The following is a 21415-nucleotide window of genomic DNA, read 5'->3' as shown; positions in this document are numbered from 1 at the left end:
TTTGTACATTTTAGTTATGAAGAAGCAGAATCCTAGAGAATTAAAAAAAAAAAAAACTTCATCAAGATTACAAAACGGGGGCGCCTGGGTGGCTCAGTCATTAAGCGTCTGCCTTAGGCTCAGGTCATGATCCCAGGGTCCTGGGATCGAGTCCCACATCGGGCTCCCTGCTCAGTGGGAAGCCTGCTTCTCCCTCTCCCACTCCCCCTGCTTGTGTTCCTGCTCTCGCTGTCTCTCTCTCTGTCAAATAAATAAATAAAATCTTTAAAAAAAAAAAAAGATTACAAAACGGAGATGAAACTCAGGAGTGCCTAGCTCTTAAGACCTGAGCCAATTCTAAAAGGCTGCACTACCTTTTGAGTGCTATCTATGTTATTTGTACCTTGTACAGGATGACCATGTAATTTGTCTTTCTAACTCAGATATTTTGGTCTAGGACAAATACGAAACAGAGCAGGGCAACAGGTATGAACTAAGACTGTTCTGGACATATTGGGACATTCAGGCACCCTCACTGTATGCGATGAATGTGTTATTGAGTGAGATCGCAAAATATACCTACTTTGTAGGGTTCTTCTTGAAAATCTGAACTCTTACTTAATCTGCATTTATAAAATGTAGTCTTACAACCAATTTGCAGGAATTATTCATCACAAATGGTTGATTTCCTGCCTTTACTCAGATTTGTGTAAGTGACTCAATTATAATCAAGAAACAGCAGAGCATGCAACGTAACTATGCAATCATCAGTATGGATCTCAAGCTCTGATGGGACGCTACTCTGATATTGAATAAAAGCTCAGAAGAGGACAGAGAGTAAATGAGGGATTTGCACTTCACAGTTTCTGGAACACGAATAATGTGTGTTCTTTATTTTACTGGGTCACTCCTCAAATTTGCTCTCTTAGCGTATCTAGGTATTCTGGGGGGGAAAATCAGTGTGGGAGTAATAAACAAGCACTGATAGTGAACATTGCAATTATAAATACTTTAATGCAGGGGCGTCTGGGTGGCTCAGTCGTTAGGCATCTGCCTTCGGCTCGGGTCATGATCCCAGGGTCCTTGGATCGAGCCCTGCATCGGGCTCCCTGCTCAGCAGGGAGCCTGCTTCTCCCTCTCCCTCTGCCTGCCTATCTGCCTATTTGTGATCTCTCTCTCTCTGTCAAATAAATAAATAAAATCTTTAAAAAAATAAATACTTTAATGCATCTGAGAAATAAGGCTCATCGGCAGTAAAAGCTGATCCCTGGCAAATGGCAAATGTATCTTTCTCTATTCTTTTGGTGGCATTGTATAGGAGAGCTCAGAAAACTGTGTCTGCCTGGCATCACATCCCAGGCTTCTGCCTTCCTGAGGGAACTTGGGAAGGTTACTTTCCCTCTCTGTTCTTCTATAAAATAAGGCATTCAATCAGTAAGGAAAGTGCATTCTAGAAAACAGACTGTCAGGACTGCTCTGATCCCAGGCTCATTTATGCAGAGCACTGAAAGAGCAAGGCTTTTCCAGTCCAGAGTTTCTTCCATATCAAGATACCCACTAAATGACACAAGGGTAGCATACAACTATATGATTCATTGACTTTAATGATTAGCACAGAGACAGCAACAGTACCCAAGAGTTGGCAAATACAATAGACTTGGATTTCCAAATTATACCATCTCCTCAAAAGGTCTGTTTTGGGGGCCCTGGGTGGCTCAGTCCATTCAGACTCTTGATCTCAGCTCAGGTGTTGATCTCGAAGTCGTGAGTTTGGGCCTGGCATTGGGCTCTGCACTAGGCATGGAGCCTACTTAAAATACAATTACAAAAAAAAAAAAAAAAGAAAGAAAAAAAAAAGTCCTTTTGTGTATAGAGTGGAAAGAAGAAAGTCCTTCTTGCCAAATGCAGTTTACCTTAAGTACCACCAACACCCGGGCCAAACCAGATTTGTAGGTACATCCCTTTGCCCTACCCATGCCTATCAATATAGGAGATGGTCTGTAGGCATCTTTGTACCTCATAGGCCTTTAGTGGTGACTTTTAATATCCTTAAGGTCAATTGGTGTCAGTTGATATTAAAGTCAGTCTGTTTTTTGCAGTCCTTATATGTACGTATTTTTTCAGCTTTTGACATACTTGGTTTTACTTTGATTACTTAAAAAAAATTTTCATTCTTTATAAAACAACCTAGGACCTACTTTAATATTATTTTATTTCCTATTTGTGGGGTGCTTTACCTGAAAGAAGGAGATAGTCCCAGGATCCTTCCAGTCAGAGAATTAAAAACTCAGAGAGATTAATTCCTTTGCCTGTAGGAACCCAATGATGGATGGCAGGTTTCAAATTGGATAACATGTCAAAGTCAGGAGATTCCAAAAGGTTTTTGTTTGTTTGTCTGTTTCCTACCATACCATGACATTTCTGGGTGCTGAATGTAAACCCCACAAAGTCAAGGATTTTATCTGATTCCTTCTTGGCTATATCCTTATACCTAGAAAAGACTGAAACATACAGGAGTGTTCAATAAATGTTTGTTAAAACGGTAACATTTTCATCGTGTCAGTCAAAAGAGGAATGCGAATGCTCAGATCGCAAATAAGAGCATATTGAAGCAAAGTGTTAGGAAAATAACACAACCTCAATATTATTGAGGTTCCTCTTTAATATTTGCCTCAAAGTTGAATGCATTTTTTTCTGGATACATATTTGTACATTTTTGCATATCCTTCATAAAATGTACACAACTTTGAAAATATTGCAGTCTCCATGCAACTTTTACAAGGAATGCATCCTACAATGTAACATGGAGGCACTTTACATTTTTGTGGTTTTGTATTTGGGGGAACAAATTAAAAGATTTCTTCATTTCATAGGTACCATGTTTTGTAAATGTGTTTAAAAGCAGTTGGAAAACAATGACAGAGACTGAAGGAAGATCGTTTGACAGGAAATTTAAAAGGACTTGGGGCATATGGCTCTACCGTTATCCCAGAAAAGAAATTAGCCTCCACGTGATGAAAGTTTCTGACTTGGGGGTTTAAAAAGAAACTTCCAAATAATAACCAAAAGGAATAGTTTTTAAAAACTTAAAATTGGTTCCCCCTAGGGAATGGATAGATCTAGATGGTAGATGGAAAAGACAGAAAAGTTTATATTTTATAATGTTCATTCTGTCTTTAATTTTTACTGTCTTTACCCATGTGTATTTACCACATTGATTAAATATGTTTGAAAAGTGTTTAAAAGAACACTACAGGGTGTATTATTTCCACTGCCAAAAAATTGTTCTTTAGGTATCACTGAGTTTTATGTGAGATTGAGTATAAAGCATAGATCTTCAGGCCAAATTACCTCTCATTAGTGACCTGTGAAAATCTAACTCTAAAATCTGAGAGAGCTAGTTTTGAGCCTTTTAAAGGCTCACCCTTTTAAGGGCTCCCCCATGGCCCGATCCTATGATATTAATCTTCCAACAATAAATCTTATTCCTTGTTGTGGCACTATCTTTTATCCAGTCATATCCGTACATTAGCCTGTGCTCAGGGAGGAATGGTTCTAGAACTATATACTTGCATGATGTATGATGTTCTTTTGGGACCTACAGGATGGGTTCTGTGGTAGGCAAAATTATGGCCCCCAAGAAGATTCTACACTGGGAATATGATGACATAACATGCCTGTAAATTTGATATCTTATAGAGAAAAGAGACGTTGTATATGCAATTAAGGTTACTAACCAGTTGCTCTGAAAATAGGGAGATTATTCTGGGTGACCAGGATGGCCCCAGTATAATCACATGAGCTCTCAAAAGCAGAGAACTTACTCTGGCTTTTTACAGAAGAGGATGGAAGAAGGGGAAGCCAGAGAGATTCAAATCATGGGAATGATTTGATGCTCAGTTGCTGGTTTTAACGATGGAGTGGGCCAGGACCTCAGTCCAGCAATCACAAGGAATTGAATTCTGTCAAAAACCTGCATGAACCTTAGAATGTATTTTTCCCTAAGAGCTTCCGGATAAGCGCTTAGATGGCAGACACCTTAATTTAGGCCCTGTGAGATTCGAAGCAGAGACTCCAGCTCAGCCATCCTGTGCTTGGGTGTCCAACCCCTGGAAACTGCAAGATTAATACATCTGTGTTACCTAAACTGTTAAATCTGTGATAATATGTTATGACAGCAATAGGAAATGAACATGGGTTCTATCGTCCCCATTTAACTTACAAAGAAGGTGAGGCTCAGAGAAGTTAAATATAATCATCTAAAAACGTGGCTCGCATTGCTAGTGTGGTATCATGAATCACATTGCGCACTGTGCTCTCGTGTTTATAGCAGTAGCTCTACCAACTTTAGCACGGATCACAATCACCCAGGAGCTATTTAATATGTATATGTCCAGCTCCAAACCCCAGAGTTTCTTTCTGACTCTGCAAGTCTCTGGTATGGCCAAAGAATTCGTATTTTTACTGTGTTCCCAGGGGTTGCTGTTACTCCTCTGGGGATCCCACTTGGAGAACACTGATTTATAGAATGCTACTGTTCTTCCTAATTTCATTCTGAATATTCTTTGTAAAGGGCTTGTTTTCTGTAGTGTAGAGTTGCTGTTGTGGTTCTTTAGGGGACCGAGCAGTATTACCATAATGCCTTGCCACACTTGTTCTTCTGTGCCTGGGAAATGACAACACAGACCATGCAGCATCTGCCCTCAGCACTTCTGAGAGGAAGTTCAGTAAAAATCATTTAGGTCTATCTTTGTGGCAACAGTGTTAACCACATCCCACCTCTTATCAGATTTCACTCAAACTCAGCAAGCACAAAAGTTCTGTTTGTCTTGTCTGGTATTTTTAAACCTTTAGCACATATTGACTCCTCATTGTCAAGAACTTAAGAATTAAAAAGTCAATGGACAAACAACAGAAAAATCTATGTTCTGGAAATTGCCCAAGAAAAGCAGTTCAGACAAGGTAGCCATGTCCTATTAGGACAATGGGCACAAATTATTTCACATAGGAAAAATGCAGATGTATATATACCTTAAGGAGAGCAGAAAGAATTTGCCATTTCTTAATTCTTTGCATTCTTAAAGAAGACAAAACAAATGATTCTTTTTTAAAAAAGATTTATTAATTTATTTGAGAGAGAGGAGAGAGAGAGTGTGTAGGGAAGGGCAGGGAGAGAGGGAGAGAATCCCAAGCTGACTCTGCATCATGGAGCCCGATGCAGGGCTTGATCTCACAACCCTGAGATGATGGCCTGAGCAAAAACCAAGGGTCGGATGCTCAGCTGACTGCACTACCCAGGTGTCCCAGAACAAATGATTCTTTATATCTCATCAAAAAGGTACTTCTTGACTTTCTTTTTATTGAAATATAATTGACATACAGTATTATATAAGTTTCAGGTGTATAACCTAGTGTTTCAACTTTTCTGTATGTTACCAGGTGATCACCATGATAAATCTAGGTACTATCTGTCATCATAGTTGTTAAAATATTGTTAACTATTCTCTGTGCTGTATATTACACCCCATGACTTACTTCTTTTATAACTAGAAGTTTGTACCTTTTAATCCCCTTTCTATTCTCTATTCTTTTTACATTCGCTAAATTTCCAATTTTTAACAAATTTATCGAGGTATACTTTACTTACAAAGTTTGCTAATTATAAGGGTACAACAATGACTTTAAGTGTATGTACTGACTTATTTAACCACCATAATCTACTTTTAGATTTTAATCATCCCAATAAGATCCCTCATTCCAGTTTATGGTAAGTCCTCTTTCCCATTCCCAGCCCCTAAGAAACCACTAATTTACTTTCTATCTCTGTAGATTTGCCTTTCTTGAACATTCTGGCTTCTTGCACACAACATGCCTTTGAGGTTCATCCATGTTATGGCATGTATCAGTATGTCATTCTTTTTGATTTCCAATGAATACTCCCAAGGGATAGTTTAAATAAAATATTGAAAGCACATAATAGTCATATTTTCTTCTTCTGAAGAGTTTAATTTTTAGATTCCTCTTTCTCACAGCTTTCTACCAAAGACAGAGGTCGGGGAGCAAAAGCATATTGTGTGGAAGAAGCCAGACACAAAAGAACATACAGAGTGTATGACCCCATTTATACTGAATGTTCAGGAAAGTCCATTTCACCCTGACTCCTTACCCCTTTTCAAGAGAATGTCCTAAAATGGCATTCCTGTATTCTATCCTAGGAGAGGAAGCAGCATTTCCTTTATGTGCATGAGGGGACTGGGCTCAAGCCTTAGTCAGTGATAGGAAATAACTGAAAATATACTCGACATGCTGCTAAAGGTAAAGTAGGTTGAAGCTCGATCATCAGAGCTTCCTTTTCTCTGTTGGGCAGGTCCTCCTCCACAGATAAAGAGATCTGTATTCTATGAAACAGATAAAGAGACCATTATTTTTTGAAATTGGAAGTGGGGAGTTGTACTATGCGGTTCTTGAAGTCCTACCATGCTCACCCTTCTGCATTTATCTCTCTTCTTTGTTTAAAATCCATAGCGGCTGTCCATTGCATATTGGATAGAGTCCCGAACCCTTTTCATGGTTACAAGATCCCCCATGAACTAGCATGCATCTCACTCTCCAGACTCGTTACTTTGTCTCTCTCCACTTTATTCTCTCTGTTCTTGCTATTTGGGGGTTCTTCCAATTTCTGAACCTCCCCTTTCTTAATGCTCCTTGCACTTGTAATTATTTGTTTAAAAACTGCAACCCAGTATCAGTTGTGATTGTTACTGTTGAGAGAAACTAGGTGGAGTGTACACAGGATCTCTATTTTTTTTTTTCTACAACTGCATGTGTATCGACAGTTTTCTCAATAAAAATTTCCATTCAGAGCAAAGAAGAGAGAACCTGAAACCCTCACCAGGTAAATACCGTGAGTCCAGAGCTGCATCTCTCTTGCTCATTATTATATCCTTACTGTTTGGCCCAGTACCTTGGAAAAGTTGTCATTCAATTAATATTTGCAGAATGAAATACATTCATAAATACTGGTATCCCCACATGCACAAGGCTAACTGGCACCAGAGATGATTCAACTAAGATCTGATTCCTAAGAATTTTGTCTCTGGCTGCAACTTTTTCTAGGTATAGATTTCTGATTTTTAAAATTCATTCATGTATTCATTCACAGATCTCTGCCAGGTTCTCTGATAGGCCTGAGAAGTCATGGCAAACATGATAGAAAGGTCCCAGCTACATGGATTTATATAGTCTGATTGGGAAGCCCTATCAATTCCATTATATGCATGTTACCAACCTAAAATTTAAATTAAAAAATAAATTTAATTTAAAAAATAAAATAAAATTTAGAAAAAATAATAAAGGCGATGAGGGATGTTTGGCATGATTCATTGTACATCTTAAGGCGTTCACTGTGGCTTCTGTGGAGAAAATGGAGGGGGTGGGAAAGTAAAAGTGAGCACAGGGCACATATTTCTGTGCAGATGCTGAGGTCTGTGTGAGAGATGATGATGGGTACGGTGGCCCCACGGTTCCCAACAGGGAGGCTGGTTTACGTTAAGACTGGCATAGTAACTGAACGTCGTCTGAAGAGCTGCGCTGGTGGGAGATATGTTCTTGGCATAGCTCTTCTCAGAGGGGGATTCTTTCCGTGTCTTTATCTTGTCCCCATGGGCCTCCTGGGTCTGCCGCAGAGACACTAAACACTATAGATGGGGAAAGCACAGTTTTGGGAATCAAACAAACCTAAATTCAAATCACATGTCCACCTCTGACTAGCCTTGTGGCACCAGCCAGTTGCTGAACTTCTCTGCATCTCTGGATTCTTGGGGATAACAAGATGTAAGTCATAACTTTACTGCAATGATCAATTGAAATAAAGTAAAAATGTACACATTATCTGGCATCTCATAGTTACCATATGTTAGTTTGAATTTTGAACTGGTCAAAATAGCGAGCTGCAAATCAGGTGTACTCTGTGACTCTAATTTTGCGTATATTCTTCCCAAGATCTTTTGGTATCAGAGTATTACTTAGGAAATGTCTTCAAGATGAATAAATATTTATTAATGCTACTGAACAGAGTTCAAAAACTAAGTATGCTGTTTCCAGCAGAGAAACAATGAATTTAAAACTGCCCATTTAATCCTCATTAATAGGCCCGTAATAGATAATTTAGGAAGAGAAAACATGGAAGAAAGTCTTACTCTGGGTATATCCATCATAACAATTAGATCTGAGGATTCAGTTCGTGTCTCTAATCATAAATGAATAGCACACATTAAGCAAGGAGGACTGTGTAGTTCGCACTTCCTTAATTATGGGTTCGTGGGGATGCTGGATTTGACCCTGCTCGTTCCATTTTCATTACTATGTGTTGACATTCTCCTGTAACCTCACTGTAGGTAAGTTTTCTTCCTAGTCATGTACTTTGTGACAAGTTAGCAACAATTCCAACTTCATGCTCCATTTACTCTGCCTACTGAGGCAATTTGCTATCCACACACTTTGTTATTTCCTCTGCTTTGTAGCTCCAACCTGTAAGGTATTTCATGATGGGAACTACACTCTGAATACCAACACTTCAATTGCTCTCCTCGCTGAATGCTCTCTGTGCCACCGGAGGGGGAGGACTTTAATATATATAGGTCATCCTCTTACATTAAATGGTTGGTCAAGACCGTGGGCTGACTTGTTTAAAAATGTTACCTCGTTGTACTTCCTAGGCTTTTGGCATTTTCCTATCACGACACTCAAGGATTTCCCTGATCTGGCATCTGCTCATCTCCTACCACTGCCTTGATATTGACGATTGGAAGATGTTTAACTGTGAAACATGCCCTAGGTTCACCATGCCATTTTGTACTTAAAGTTCCTTTGCATAGGCCATTCTTGCTGATTGTAAGACTCAGCCCCCTCACTGTTCTCTTTTCTGGCCTAAACAGCTGCTCAACTTCCAACGTGCCATTTGGGTATCACCTCCACCGGGTGGCCTCCATAATCCTTTCCTTCGACCTCCTCACTGTCACCTGCGATAAAGTTCTCTTTACATGCCCATAGTTCCCTGGGCATCACTCCATCCCGGAATCACTATGTTGCATTGAAACTATCCACTGATAAATACATTTCCTCCTCCAGACAGTAAATTCTTGAGTCCATGTCTAATCCACACCTGCATCTCCAGCATCTCTGTGCTTGAAACACAGGCCAGTTATGAAATGCTTGCTGAAATGATTGATGTGTTCAAAGAAAGCAAAGAAGGAAAGCAAAGAAAACGTCACTTATTATTTTTTGAGTGCTCACCCTGTTGCAGGCGCTATGTTGGGAGCTTAGAAGTCAGCATAAGCATAAGCCTTGCTTCTGGATATTGATGATCGAAAGGAAAAGAGAAACTGAAAACTAAAAACTGACCATTGCAGTATTATGATGAAGGCAAGCAGAGGCTACCAGGTGGGCCCAGAGAAAGCTATCTAAATAGGGTTGTTGTAGAACTGGGGGAGGTATACTGGGGGCAAAATATAAGCTTTGAGTTGTTATTATTGTTATTAATTATACTTAAATAACATTCAATAATTATTACTCTTGACTGAATTACTGAGTGCTTACCTTACACCAAGTTCATTACCTGCATTATCTTATCTCTCACAGCAATCTTAGGAAGTGAGCACTGCTTTGCTATCTTATGGCTTGGGGGGGCGGGATACTGAGGCACAGGAAGGTTATTATGAACCTGCTACCAGGTCACACATCTGAAAAGAGATACAACTGCATTAGGACATGGGCCTTCCTAAGACCAGAGGTATTTCTGCTCTCACTGTTCTGCTACAAGGATGTCCCTCCCTGCGACTGAAGACATTGATCAGAGAAAGAAGGGAGAGCAACATGCCTGGAAAGTGGGGAATTACCGTGCAGGTGAAGGGACATTTGGGGGAGCTGCAAGCAGCTCACTGTTGCTTGAGAACACAGACACCATAGGAAGTGAAAGAAAACAAACGAACAACAAAAAAAGAAACATCAAACACTTTCCCGGTTCCAAGACTGCCCAATCTCATTCCCCAAGGGGCAGCCCTTAGATTCCCAAGGGTAGCAAAATGTAGTGGGCAGCACTGAAGAAAATAACTATTGGTTTTCTGATTTAGAAAGCACTACACTGTTCAGATGTATTGGAAAATGACAAAGCACCTGGCCCCTTCATCTTCCTCCTTCTCTGAGGCTAAAAGGAGAGAATAAATAACAGCTGGAGGAAAAGATCAATGAAGGCCTTGCCAGCAATAACAGGTAGAAAGTACCTGGTGAAGGGAAACAATAAATGCTACAGAACCTCATTCTTCATCCTTTGAACTGAAGGTCTCCTCTGACCCAAGCATTAAAGATCAACCGCGGCTCTTCCCCTGAGCACAGGTGTTCACTTTACTTATCTCGGTGCCCTGCTGGCCAGGGTGGCATCGAAAACCTTTCTGCAAACACAGTGTAGACTTTCCCTGATGGCTAATCTATAAACTTCATAAAAGTTACATTTATCTATCAAGACTCATGCCATTGATATTATACACAGTAGGGCATTTACTCCCTCCGTCTTCCCTTAGTAATAACATCAAATATAACAAGTTGGTGGGGACCAAAGTGCTCAGGACACCCATCCAGTCGTTTTCCTGCCTTTCTCTAGTGATGGATGGAAGTGATTGTGTTTTTCATCCTGAGCTGCTGGGTTCCTTTAGATTGTGCTGTAGGTTGACAGGGCTCTTGCCAGAGCAGTTTTCTTGAGCATGATGGAGTGAGATGGTTTCCAGCTGGGTCCAGGAGCCCCTTAACAACGGACTGGAGCCCTTTGGGGTCCATCCTGGAGGAGGAGCTGGGTGCGTGGGGGACAGGGCACCAGAGAAGTCCCTGGATTTACTTTGTAATACCACATAGGCTTTTAGAGGGAGAATGATGTCTTTAAATAAAAGACCTAAAAATCTACCAAATCATGGAGACACGTATAGCCTTGGAGACTGGGAACCTCTGTCAAAATGTGCGCATTAGATCAAAGTTGCTTCTCTTCCTCAAGTTCATTAGTCTTATCTCTAACATGGGCCTAAAGACGCTTGCTCTCCACTACACAGGAGTCCTGGGAGGCTTAGCTGAGATCTTATGAATAGAAGCCCTATGTTACCTGTAGGGTGCTAAGTAAGCAATAGTGAAACCGGCTACCATGTTGGAGTACTTCTGTTTATTTGATCTCCCTATTTGATGAGATAGGTATTAGTAACACAGTTTACTTCATATTGTCTTTTTTTTTTTTTAATCTGTGAGTTAAACTGAGGGAGAAACTGAAGCTACTTGCCAACACCCATCACCAACTTGTCATCCACGAGAGTGAACTACCTTGAAAGCAAATCCTCCAGACCTAGACAAGCATTCTGAGGACTGAATGCTTGTCTACATCCTGCCTACAACCTCGTGTGGGACCCTGAGCCAGAAGTACTCTTTAAACCACTTCCAAATTCCCAACCTACAAAAACTATGAGATGATAGATGATTATTTTGTTTTAAGCTTCTGTGTTTTGAGATAATTTGATAGGTAACTATAGGTAACTAGTATTATTTACTAATTAATGCCCTATATTTATAGACTTAGGGTTGACCAGAGATGTAGACAAACATCTGTGAAAAACATGAAATAAAATTCCAAATGTGTCCCTGTCACCAATTTTCTTTCCTTCTTTTTCTTAAAAGATTTTATTTATTTATTTGCAAGAGAGGAGAGAGCACAAGCTGGGGAGGGGCAGAAGGAGAGGGAGAAGCAGGCTTCCCGCTGAGCAGGGAGCCTGATGCGGGGCTCCATCCCAGGACCCCAAAAAAAGAAGGAAAGAAAATTGGTGACAGGGACACATTTGGAATTTTATTTCATGTTTTTCACAGATGTTTGTCTACATCTCTGGTCATGCCGGGATCATGACCTGAGCCAAAGGCAGATGCTTAACCGACTGAGCCACCCAGGCGCCCCATCACCAATTTTCTTAAGCCAGTGGTCACATGTGGGTCTGAGAGAGGACATTGCACACTGGACAAGAGTTTGGGATATATAGTAAAAAGCCTTGGCTCAATCCCTGCTTTACTTCTTGCTAGCTTCTCCCCGAGCAAGTTTATTAATTTATGTGGTACTAAATCTTCACTGTTATAAAACGAGAAAAATCATCAAATACTTACAGACACCCCATTAGTTAGATTCTATGAAAGGATGAAAAGACTCTACATAACACAAGTGCATGATAAATATTCACCATCATTTGTGTTTCTGTTTTAGACTCTGAGTCTTCTGTGTGAACATGCGTCTCAGTTTCCACATCTATAAAATAGGGATCAGAACATCTACTTCTCTGTGTTGTTATGGGGTTTGCTTTCCAGATGCATCACGATGAGGAAATAGTAATCTCCGGTCTTTGCCATGCTGGGGAAGGGTATTCCATGTGGCCCCAGATCAACAAAGATGGACAGGGATGTATCTGGGATTGCTGTAGGGTGAAAAGCCCAAGTCATCTATCTTAGTTGAGAGTTCTCACCAAAACTTTACAAAGTACATGATATCATATCTGTTCTATAGAAGGTGAATTTGAGGCTGTTTAAACAATTCATGGAAGATCCATGGATCCAAGATCCACTAGGAAGCTGTGGAACCAAGATTCAAATATGTCCTATGTATTTCACACCACACAGCCTGTCACACTAAGTAAATAGGGCAGAATTAGTCTAAATCAGTATTTTTATAATCTCAGACATTTAAAAGAAATATTGCAGTTATTTTTCTAATAATCCTAAAATCCATGGTCAAATGAATGAAATGTCTTTACCTCACAATCTGTGTTTTGATTTGCTTTATTTTTCATCTTAAGGAAAAAAAAAATTTTTTTTTTTTAAGTAAGCTCTATTCCCAACATGGGGCTTGAACTCACAACCCCAAGACCAAGAGTCGCATGCTCTACTGACTGAGCCAGCCAGGTCCTTCAAAAAATGCTTTTTTGATAAAGATTTCTCACCCATTTTTGTTGCAATGCCTGCCTGCCTGCCTTCCTCCCTCCCTTCCTTCCTTTCTCTTTTTTTTTCTTCTTCCTTCTTTTTTTTCTCTTCTCCACACAGACATTATTTGGTGAGTCTACAAAGCACCTAACAAACGCAGAACTCCTGAAGTAACTTACACTCTAATTGAGAAGGCAAATTAACCTCTAGTGAATGTAAGAATACAGGGTATTAAAAAAAAAATACAGGTATTAACAATAATGTAGGCTCTGGGGTCAGAATCCTTCTACCTCCACTCACCAGTGTGTATGAGTTGTGGGACTTTGATCAAGTGATTTCAACTTGAAAGTTAACACTAGTGCATACCCATACAGTTGTTGAGCAGATTAAATTATGTAATCCAGTCCAGAAGCTTAGAAATGAATATGAAATAGCGAGTAATAGTTAACATTTATGAAGTCTTCCTAAGGAATATGATAGTGGTGCACAGACTCATTATAGTTTCTTTCTGTTGGAGAAGTTTTAAAAACAACTGAGGAACTCATCCTGAGTAATAAAACTAAGGACTAAAACTGGAGCAGCAAAGCAGTGGGTTCATTACAATAACAGCATGGCTTTCCTGAAACTCTAGGCAGGGAACCCTAAATTGTGCTCAGTGCTAACTGCGTATATTACTGGAATTACATTACAATTAGGTTGCCACTGTAGCTAATGTCTCCGGTCACTGTGCTGGGTACCGAGTCAATTCCAGCTCTTGACTGATTTCCAGGGTGGCCAACACTGGCCCAGTGGAATAGGAAAAGCACACCTTCGGGAATTAGAAAGCATATGTCAGTGCTGGAAATTAAACCGCTGGTTGATTGCAACATTTGTTGTTGTTTTTTTTTTAAAAAGATTCCTTAACTGGGTTTTACCCAAGACTGCCTTTCAAGAAAATGGTGATTCAATTAAGAGGCGAAAAGCCACCGTATTTACACTCTTGGTTTCATTGTGAGTAAATACAAACCACCCATTTGCATAGGAAGAAGGTAGGGGATACACAGCTCTAAAAAGGGTATCTATGGTAGGACCAAGTTCTACCCTATTGAAAAAAAAGGACATTCTTGAAATGCAATCTGAATTAACTCCCACTGCCCTGGCCGCCCCCCCACCCCCACCGCAGAGATTGATTGCAGGGCAATCCATTTAACTTTCTGTTCTAGCACGGATTTTCCCCAACACATGCCAGTTAGATGAAAAACAAAATGTTTGAGCCAGGGTTTGCCTTGATTTAATCCCGACCTAACTTTCAAGGTTGCCCTCTTCCTACATCAGTTCGTACATACTATCCTTCAACCAAGCTAACCAACTTGCCGGTATGTTCTGAGCTTCTTGAGGCTTTGCCTTTAGTGTTTGATGTCCCGTGTGCTTCCCAGGGTCTGCCATTAGCCGCACCTCCAACCCTATCCTGGAGTTGACTATCAGCAAAAATGCCAGTTGCCTTCCTTCTCCTTTCCCAGAACCTCCTCTCTGCCTGACCTTTTAATGATGGAGTTCCTTGGGGCTCAACTTTAGCTCTTCTAATTCTATCTTCCTTGCTTAGATAATTTCATTCATTCTCTCAGTTAAATTGCCATCTGTGTTCTGTTGACTCAAAAGTGTATGTATCCAGCCCAGGCATTTCTTCTGGCTCTAGAGTCTTATATCCAACTACTGGTTTGATACAATCATTTGAGTGTCTCCCAGACGCTCAAAAACTTGGTGTGTCACAAGTAGCACTCCTGGTGCATCTCACACCCCAGAATGTAAACATCCACTGGTGGTCTTTAAGTCAGTAAAAAGGCTCTTACACTGACCTAGCAGCTCATGCTAAAAGTGTGAGAGGTGTTTTTTTTGTTTGTTTTTATTTTATCTCTTTGTCCCTCACCCTCATACTGGATTTAATTCTTACTGAGGGAGCATCCAGAGTTATTTCTCACCCTGAGCCTCATCCTTCTATTTCCATTAACACCCCTCTGACCCAAATCATCATATCTTGTTTTAAACATTTAAATATACTAATTATGTCTTTTGAACTTTATCTATTTAGTCTATTCTCCACAGATTGGGGAGATCTTTGTAAGTGCATTTCTGATCATGTCAGCCTCGGGAATACAACTTTTCAATGACTTCATGTTGCCCTTAAGGTGTGGTCTAAAATTCAAGGCAGGTCTACAAAGTTCTGCATAATCCACCCCCTGCTAACTTGTCTGCATTTCCTGAGACTGTTCCTTTACACTTTTGTGCTGAATTCCTGGAACATGATACTCTCCCCAGCTTCTAATCTTTCTTGTATGCTCATCCCTCTTCTCGGGATGCTTTTTTTTTCCTCCTCTGTGTGTCTGAGTTCATCTTGAATATTACTTCTTCAGAGAAGCCTTCTCTAAGCCCTAGACCAGGTTAGAACCCCTTATTTTCATTCCCAGAGCATCCTGTGCTGCTTCTAAGAAGGACCAACTTTTATAAACAGATTCTGTATCATAATTGTATTAAAGTCTATCTTGCCCACTAGGTTTCAGAGTCTGTGAGACTCAGAGTTTTGCCTAATTGGCTGACCGTTCAATCCTCCACACCTAGCACAATGGGTGGCCAATGGTCAGCACATAATACATCTTTGTCCCTGTTTTATTGGCTGAATTGTGTCCCCTAAAACTTAGGGGGACAGTTGACAGTCTAACATGTGACCTTATTGGAAATAGGGTTTTTACAAATGTAATTAGTTAAGACGAGGTGATATTGGAGTGGGGTGGGGCCCTAATCCTATATGACTGATGTTCTTAAAAGATTATGGAAGAGAGGAGGGAGGCAGAGATTGAAGTACTACAACTACAAGCCAAGGAAAGCCAAGGGTTGACGGCTACCCCAGAAGCTAGGAAGAAAACCAAGGAGGATTTTGCTCAGCATCTAAGACGGAGCATTGCACTCCTGACTCTTCAATTTTGGACTCCCAGATTCCAGAACCACGAGAGAACACTGTTGTTTTAAGCCACTCAATTTGCAGTACTTTGTTATGGCAGCCTTAGGAAACAAATACACTGCTTATGTCCACGCATCCATGCATTTACTTAATATACAATGCATTATTCATCTCTGGGTCCTTAGTGTCTGGCACTGCTTGGAACAGAATATGTACTTAATAATAAAATGCTGATAGAGTAATTATGTATAGACACAGTCAGAATCTATCCATCTGCTTACCTGTGGATAAAAACAAGTAGTTAAGAGCCAAAAGTTAAATTTATACTTCCAATATGACCCGAAAATCTCACTCCTAGGTCTTTATCCAAGAAAGTGTAAGTTTATATATAGAAATATTTATAACAGCATTATTCATAAGAGCCAAAAACTGGAATCAACCAAAATGTCCTTCAGTATGTGAAATCACAAACAGTGGACTTTCCATGCAATGATCTACTACTCAACAATAAAGAAGAATGGACTCTTAATACACAAATAGCATAGATGAATCTCAAATGCATTCTGCTGAGTGAGAGAAGCCAGACTCACAAGATTATATACACTGTCTGAATTCATTTATGCAATGTTTCAGAAAAGGCAAAACTATAGGGACAGAGAATGGCTAAGTGTTGCCAGACTTTGGGGTGATGAGAGCATTTGAATACAAAGCTTCAGCACAATGGAATTCACCTGTTCTGTATCCTGATTGTGGTGGTGGTTGTATGAATCTAAGTGTGTGTTAAAGCTCATAGAATGACATACTAATTTAAAAGTTAAAAAAGAAAAATATGGGGCAATAACAAGGAAGAACATCAAATTAAATGTATGGATTAAATATTTTTTAAAAAGCTAAAAGAGATGGTGTTTACTATGAAGTGGCTATTCGTCATGAGAAAATGGCCTCCATCTTTGTTAGAAGAATGTCTGTAATTTTCAAAGACGTCACTAAGAACCACATACATCTAAGATGAAAGCCTGGTGCAGGCATATCACTTCTGTATCACTCCTCATGTATCAGTGTATAATTATATACTTAACTAAGGAGATCATTTTGCTGGGATTTGTAAAAGTACATAAGGCCTTTTTAGTTCCTTATCACTAATCCAGAACTGGCCCTGAGCAGTAGCATCTGGAAGCCATTTCTCTGTAATAGTTACTTCCCACCCTGTAGCCTCAGTAAGGTGATTGGATGGTTCCAGTCCAATTCCTAATGGACAGGTGTCTGCATATCACAGACTGTGCTCTCACTCTACCATCAGTTAGTGGATCCCTAAGAGAGAATGAGCCTCAGAGGCAAAAACACCCTATAGGACAGTCTTGAATTTAACAACTTAAAATACTTGGTTTTGTCATCCTCCCTGGGTATTGGCAGACCTTGAGTCACTAGTGAGTAGCTTTGCCGTGGTTCGTGGAGGCGTTGAAGACATTAGTGCGTTTTCCAGTATGTCATACAGCAAACACAGAGAGAGCCATTTTGGACCAACTTAACTTTTTTAATGACCATCGTAAATGGGGTTTTTCAGGTCTCAGTTTCTTTGTTGGATCACTTGATACTGTTTATTTTACCTTTAAGTGCATGATGCTAGTATGTCCCCTCACTTGCTCTAAAGTGACATTGGCATTTTCTTAAACATGGTCCATTGATGGTGTCTTCTACATTCTCTCTCCATTTGATATAGTGTGATAGGTGCAGTTGACGGTTTCGCACAATCACTAAGGAAGGCAGACTGTATTTCAAGAAGATTTATAGAGTGGCATTATCTTATTTTGGTCACTATGACCGATTTAGTCATCAGCTTGGCAGGAAGTGGAATTCAATATTGTTGGTGTCCCCAGATGGATAGAATTCAGGAGGCTAACTCTAACAAACAACTTAAAAGATTACAGCACAGTCCAAAAATATACATATAAATAGCTTGTGAATTTCAATTAAAATTAACTGATTCTGTTGATTAGAATCCTGCTTTCTACAGCATTTTCACTATTGCCCTTCTCAACAGTTAAAACGTATGTGGAAAAAGCCAACAGTCTTCTGTAGTGTAAATGTAACACCCATGCCTCTGATTCAAAGCCATTTATCATGATCACTCAATGAGAACATAAGGGGTAGTCCTGAACACTTGTCTTTAAATGTTTGAATTGTATTGCTTATTTACCATAAAAAAGGCAGTTCTGTGCTATGGTGTATGCACATGTCTTCTGGATAAGTCTTTCCTTTCTGACTACGGAAAAAGATCAAACCCTTATGAGTAAATATCAGAGTAATCTCCTGACAAGGGTATGTATTTCCACTGCCAGTAACCGAGGGGAAGGTAAGTACTCAGGCACAAAGAAAGAATGTAGGAGTTTGGGAGGAGCTCCATGCTAAGCCTGAACATGAGCGCACTTATTATTCCTTTCTTGACCTTTAAAAACTTGGCCTCGACTTTGTAGTAATAGAGACATAGATGATACAGTAGGGCACACCAAGCAAAACCTAAGTCCACTGAATCTAATAAACCAGAAAACCCAGTTAAATATTTCTTTGCTTATCCCACTAACATCCTTTACTCATTTATTAGAATATTTGGCAAGGTCTTATTTAATATTCTGTCCTGATCCCAGCAGTGCAACTAAAACAAAGGAAAGCCTGCTGGCCACATCTGGGCAGATGATCAAATGTGGCACAGTCTCCCTGGGGTCATCATAGTTATGGCAAAGTAATTATAGAGACATTTCCAACGGGAGGTGAATTTGTGGGAATGACTTCCTGGTATAAGACTGCAAAATTTTAAGGTCTGGGCATGAGCTTCTTAAGCATGATAGCAGAATTCCTTTCGTATCCTGATCTATCCATCTTAGAAGTTCAGTACTTTGGTAGTCTTAGAGTAGACTGATGACCTCATGATGACGCTCTGCTCCTTGGATTTTCCCTATTCATGTTTCATCAAGAGATCTTCCTCTTTTGTTCATATTTGTCTTTCTCTAGCCAAATTTAATGCAATCATTTACACATATCCTTACTAAGTTTCAACTGTACTTTAATTCTGCCTCCCTGAGATTCCACGTAGGTTACCTTGATTGGAACTGTGGCTATTTCACAACTATTTACTCACACCTTTCTAGGCAGACTGGGTTTACTTCTACTAATGGCTTGTATCATCCATTTTATGTTCATTTGGTCAGTTTAATTCTCAAAATAGAATCTGTTCCTTTGATTTGAATAATTAATGATGATGTTCTATCTCTGGACAATGTGGTCTTTCTTGGTGCTATGTATTTGTACTTGTTATATTTGGGACTTTACATACCAATTCTAATTATATATTTAACATAAGGAAATCATTCTGAGGACATATTTGTTTTGTTTTGCTTTATCACTCTTAAAGGCCCTTGGTATTTTTAGAATAAATATACCCTTTACTGGAAATTTAAAAGAGATGGTACAAATTGATTTGAGGATAAAATGTAAAGGTTGACTCAACCAATGCTTCATATGAAAAAAGATATATAATTTTTTTCTATTGTTATTTTTAAGTGTCCAAATGTAACATTCTTTTGAATTTAAACTTTTTCTTGTTCTTAGAGCTAAAACAAAAACAAATCTAATATTATTTTGATTAAATATGGCACTCTGGAAGAAGGGTACCTGGGGGGCTTAGTGGGCTAAGCATCTGCCATTGGCTCAGGTCATGATCTCAGGGTCCTGGGATGGAGCCCCTGCTTTGGACTCCCTGCTCAGCGGGGAGCCTGCTTCTCCCTCTCCCTCTGCTCCTCCCCCACGCCGTGTTCTTTCTCTCTCTCTCTTTCTCAAATAAATAAATAAAATCTTTAAAAAAAAATACGGCTCTTCCAATGAAAACACACACAGAAAATAAGTCCCCATGGGAGGAAAAGAAGAATTCCTTTTCTTCCAGGTAGTTAAGCCCATCAGGGTTCAAGGCCTTGCCCAAGCACCTAAGACCCCTGTCTCTGTCACATGTATAAGGAAAGCCTCCTAATGAAAAATAGAGACCAAATACATAAAATAGCACCAACAAAAATGGATTCAGAGAGAACAGACATAATAGAGGGAACAGAGAAAATGTTAGAAAATCTAACAATATCTTCAGAGAATTAAGAAAAGTTATCACAGGCATGACTTAGGAAGAAAATTCTAACAGGAAGAAGCAAAAAACAGTAATAAAAAAGAGCTCTTGCAAATTAAAAAATAAAATAGCAGAAATATTAAGGGGAAAAAAAAGAATGTTGGATGTTAGAACTAAGATAATATCCCAACAAGTAAAGCACAAGAGAGATGGAAAATCCGAAGGAAACCAATGGGCAAATTAGAAAACTATTCTGGAAGGTTTAATATCCAACTGATAAAATTCCACAGTCCATTTTTTTCTTTTCTATCTTTCCAGAATTCCTATAAAAGTACTGAGTACAAGGAACTATCTCTGAATTTAGGACATGTTTCCATATTAAAAGGACTCACTATGGACCAGCACAATGAATGATAAGATAGTACTGCAATAAGGTGTACCATCATGAACTTTTAAACACCTGACATAAAGAAGATCTTTAAGAACTCAAGAAAGCATTGTGATATAGAAGGACATTGGATTTTTCAGAGAAAATCTGAAAGTCAAACAATCATGGAGCAAAAATTTTGAAGATAGAAATATTGATATTCAAATTAGACTTTTTTTGCTCAGACTGAATCCAGTGGAAAGAAGAAATGAATATACTTTTTTTTTTTTTGAAATGACAACACTTTTAGATGGGCAAAGTCTTGAAACAGAATTGTCTCTCAGATACCATTTCTCAGGGAAATCCTAGAAATTTCTTCAAACAAGAAAGTAAAGCAACAAGCAGGAAGACAATGACCCAGGTGTGGAACATGCAACACATAAGAGAAATAAAGGGAATGCCTGAGAAGAAGGACAGGCTAGTTCCAGGATGACAGTTAAATAGAAGAAGAAGGAAGCCTGTGTAGGCACAGAACAGGAGCTTCAAGGAGGATGGGTCAGGGCTGGGAGTCAGGTGGGAATGGATGGGAGAGAGCATTTGGTACATTGCATCTCTGCTGGAATTTGAGATGAATGAATGAGAGGGGGAGATCCAATTACAAATTTTAAAAAAGACTCGACCATTTGTTCATTCTGAGCAAAGCAGTATACTATGATTATTTTATTACTACACTAGGGATATTACTTTGTGAAAAGTAACGGTAACTGCTCATTCTTTAACTCATAATCGTAGCAAGGGGTTTGTTTGAGAATATTAAATGTTCATGTTTCATATTGGGAAATTAATGTCTAATATTGATGAGACAAGAAATAGCACTGTAAATACTTTTTGAAAATATGTATAGAGAGATAACTACCAGAAGAATAAGTTAAAACAATTTCAAGAACTGGGGCGCCTGGGTGGCTCAGTTGGTTAAGCGACTGCCTTCAGCTCAGGTCATGATCCCAGAGTCCTGGGATCGAGTCCCACATCGGGC

This window comes from Mirounga angustirostris, unplaced genomic scaffold, assembly GCF_029215605.1.
Source record: "Mirounga angustirostris isolate CCGP_5_RB_7025 unplaced genomic scaffold, mMirAng1.0.hap1 SCAF_16, whole genome shotgun sequence".
Taxonomy (NCBI): domain Eukaryota; kingdom Metazoa; phylum Chordata; class Mammalia; order Carnivora; family Phocidae; genus Mirounga; species Mirounga angustirostris.
This window is presented reverse-complemented; position numbering follows the sequence as displayed.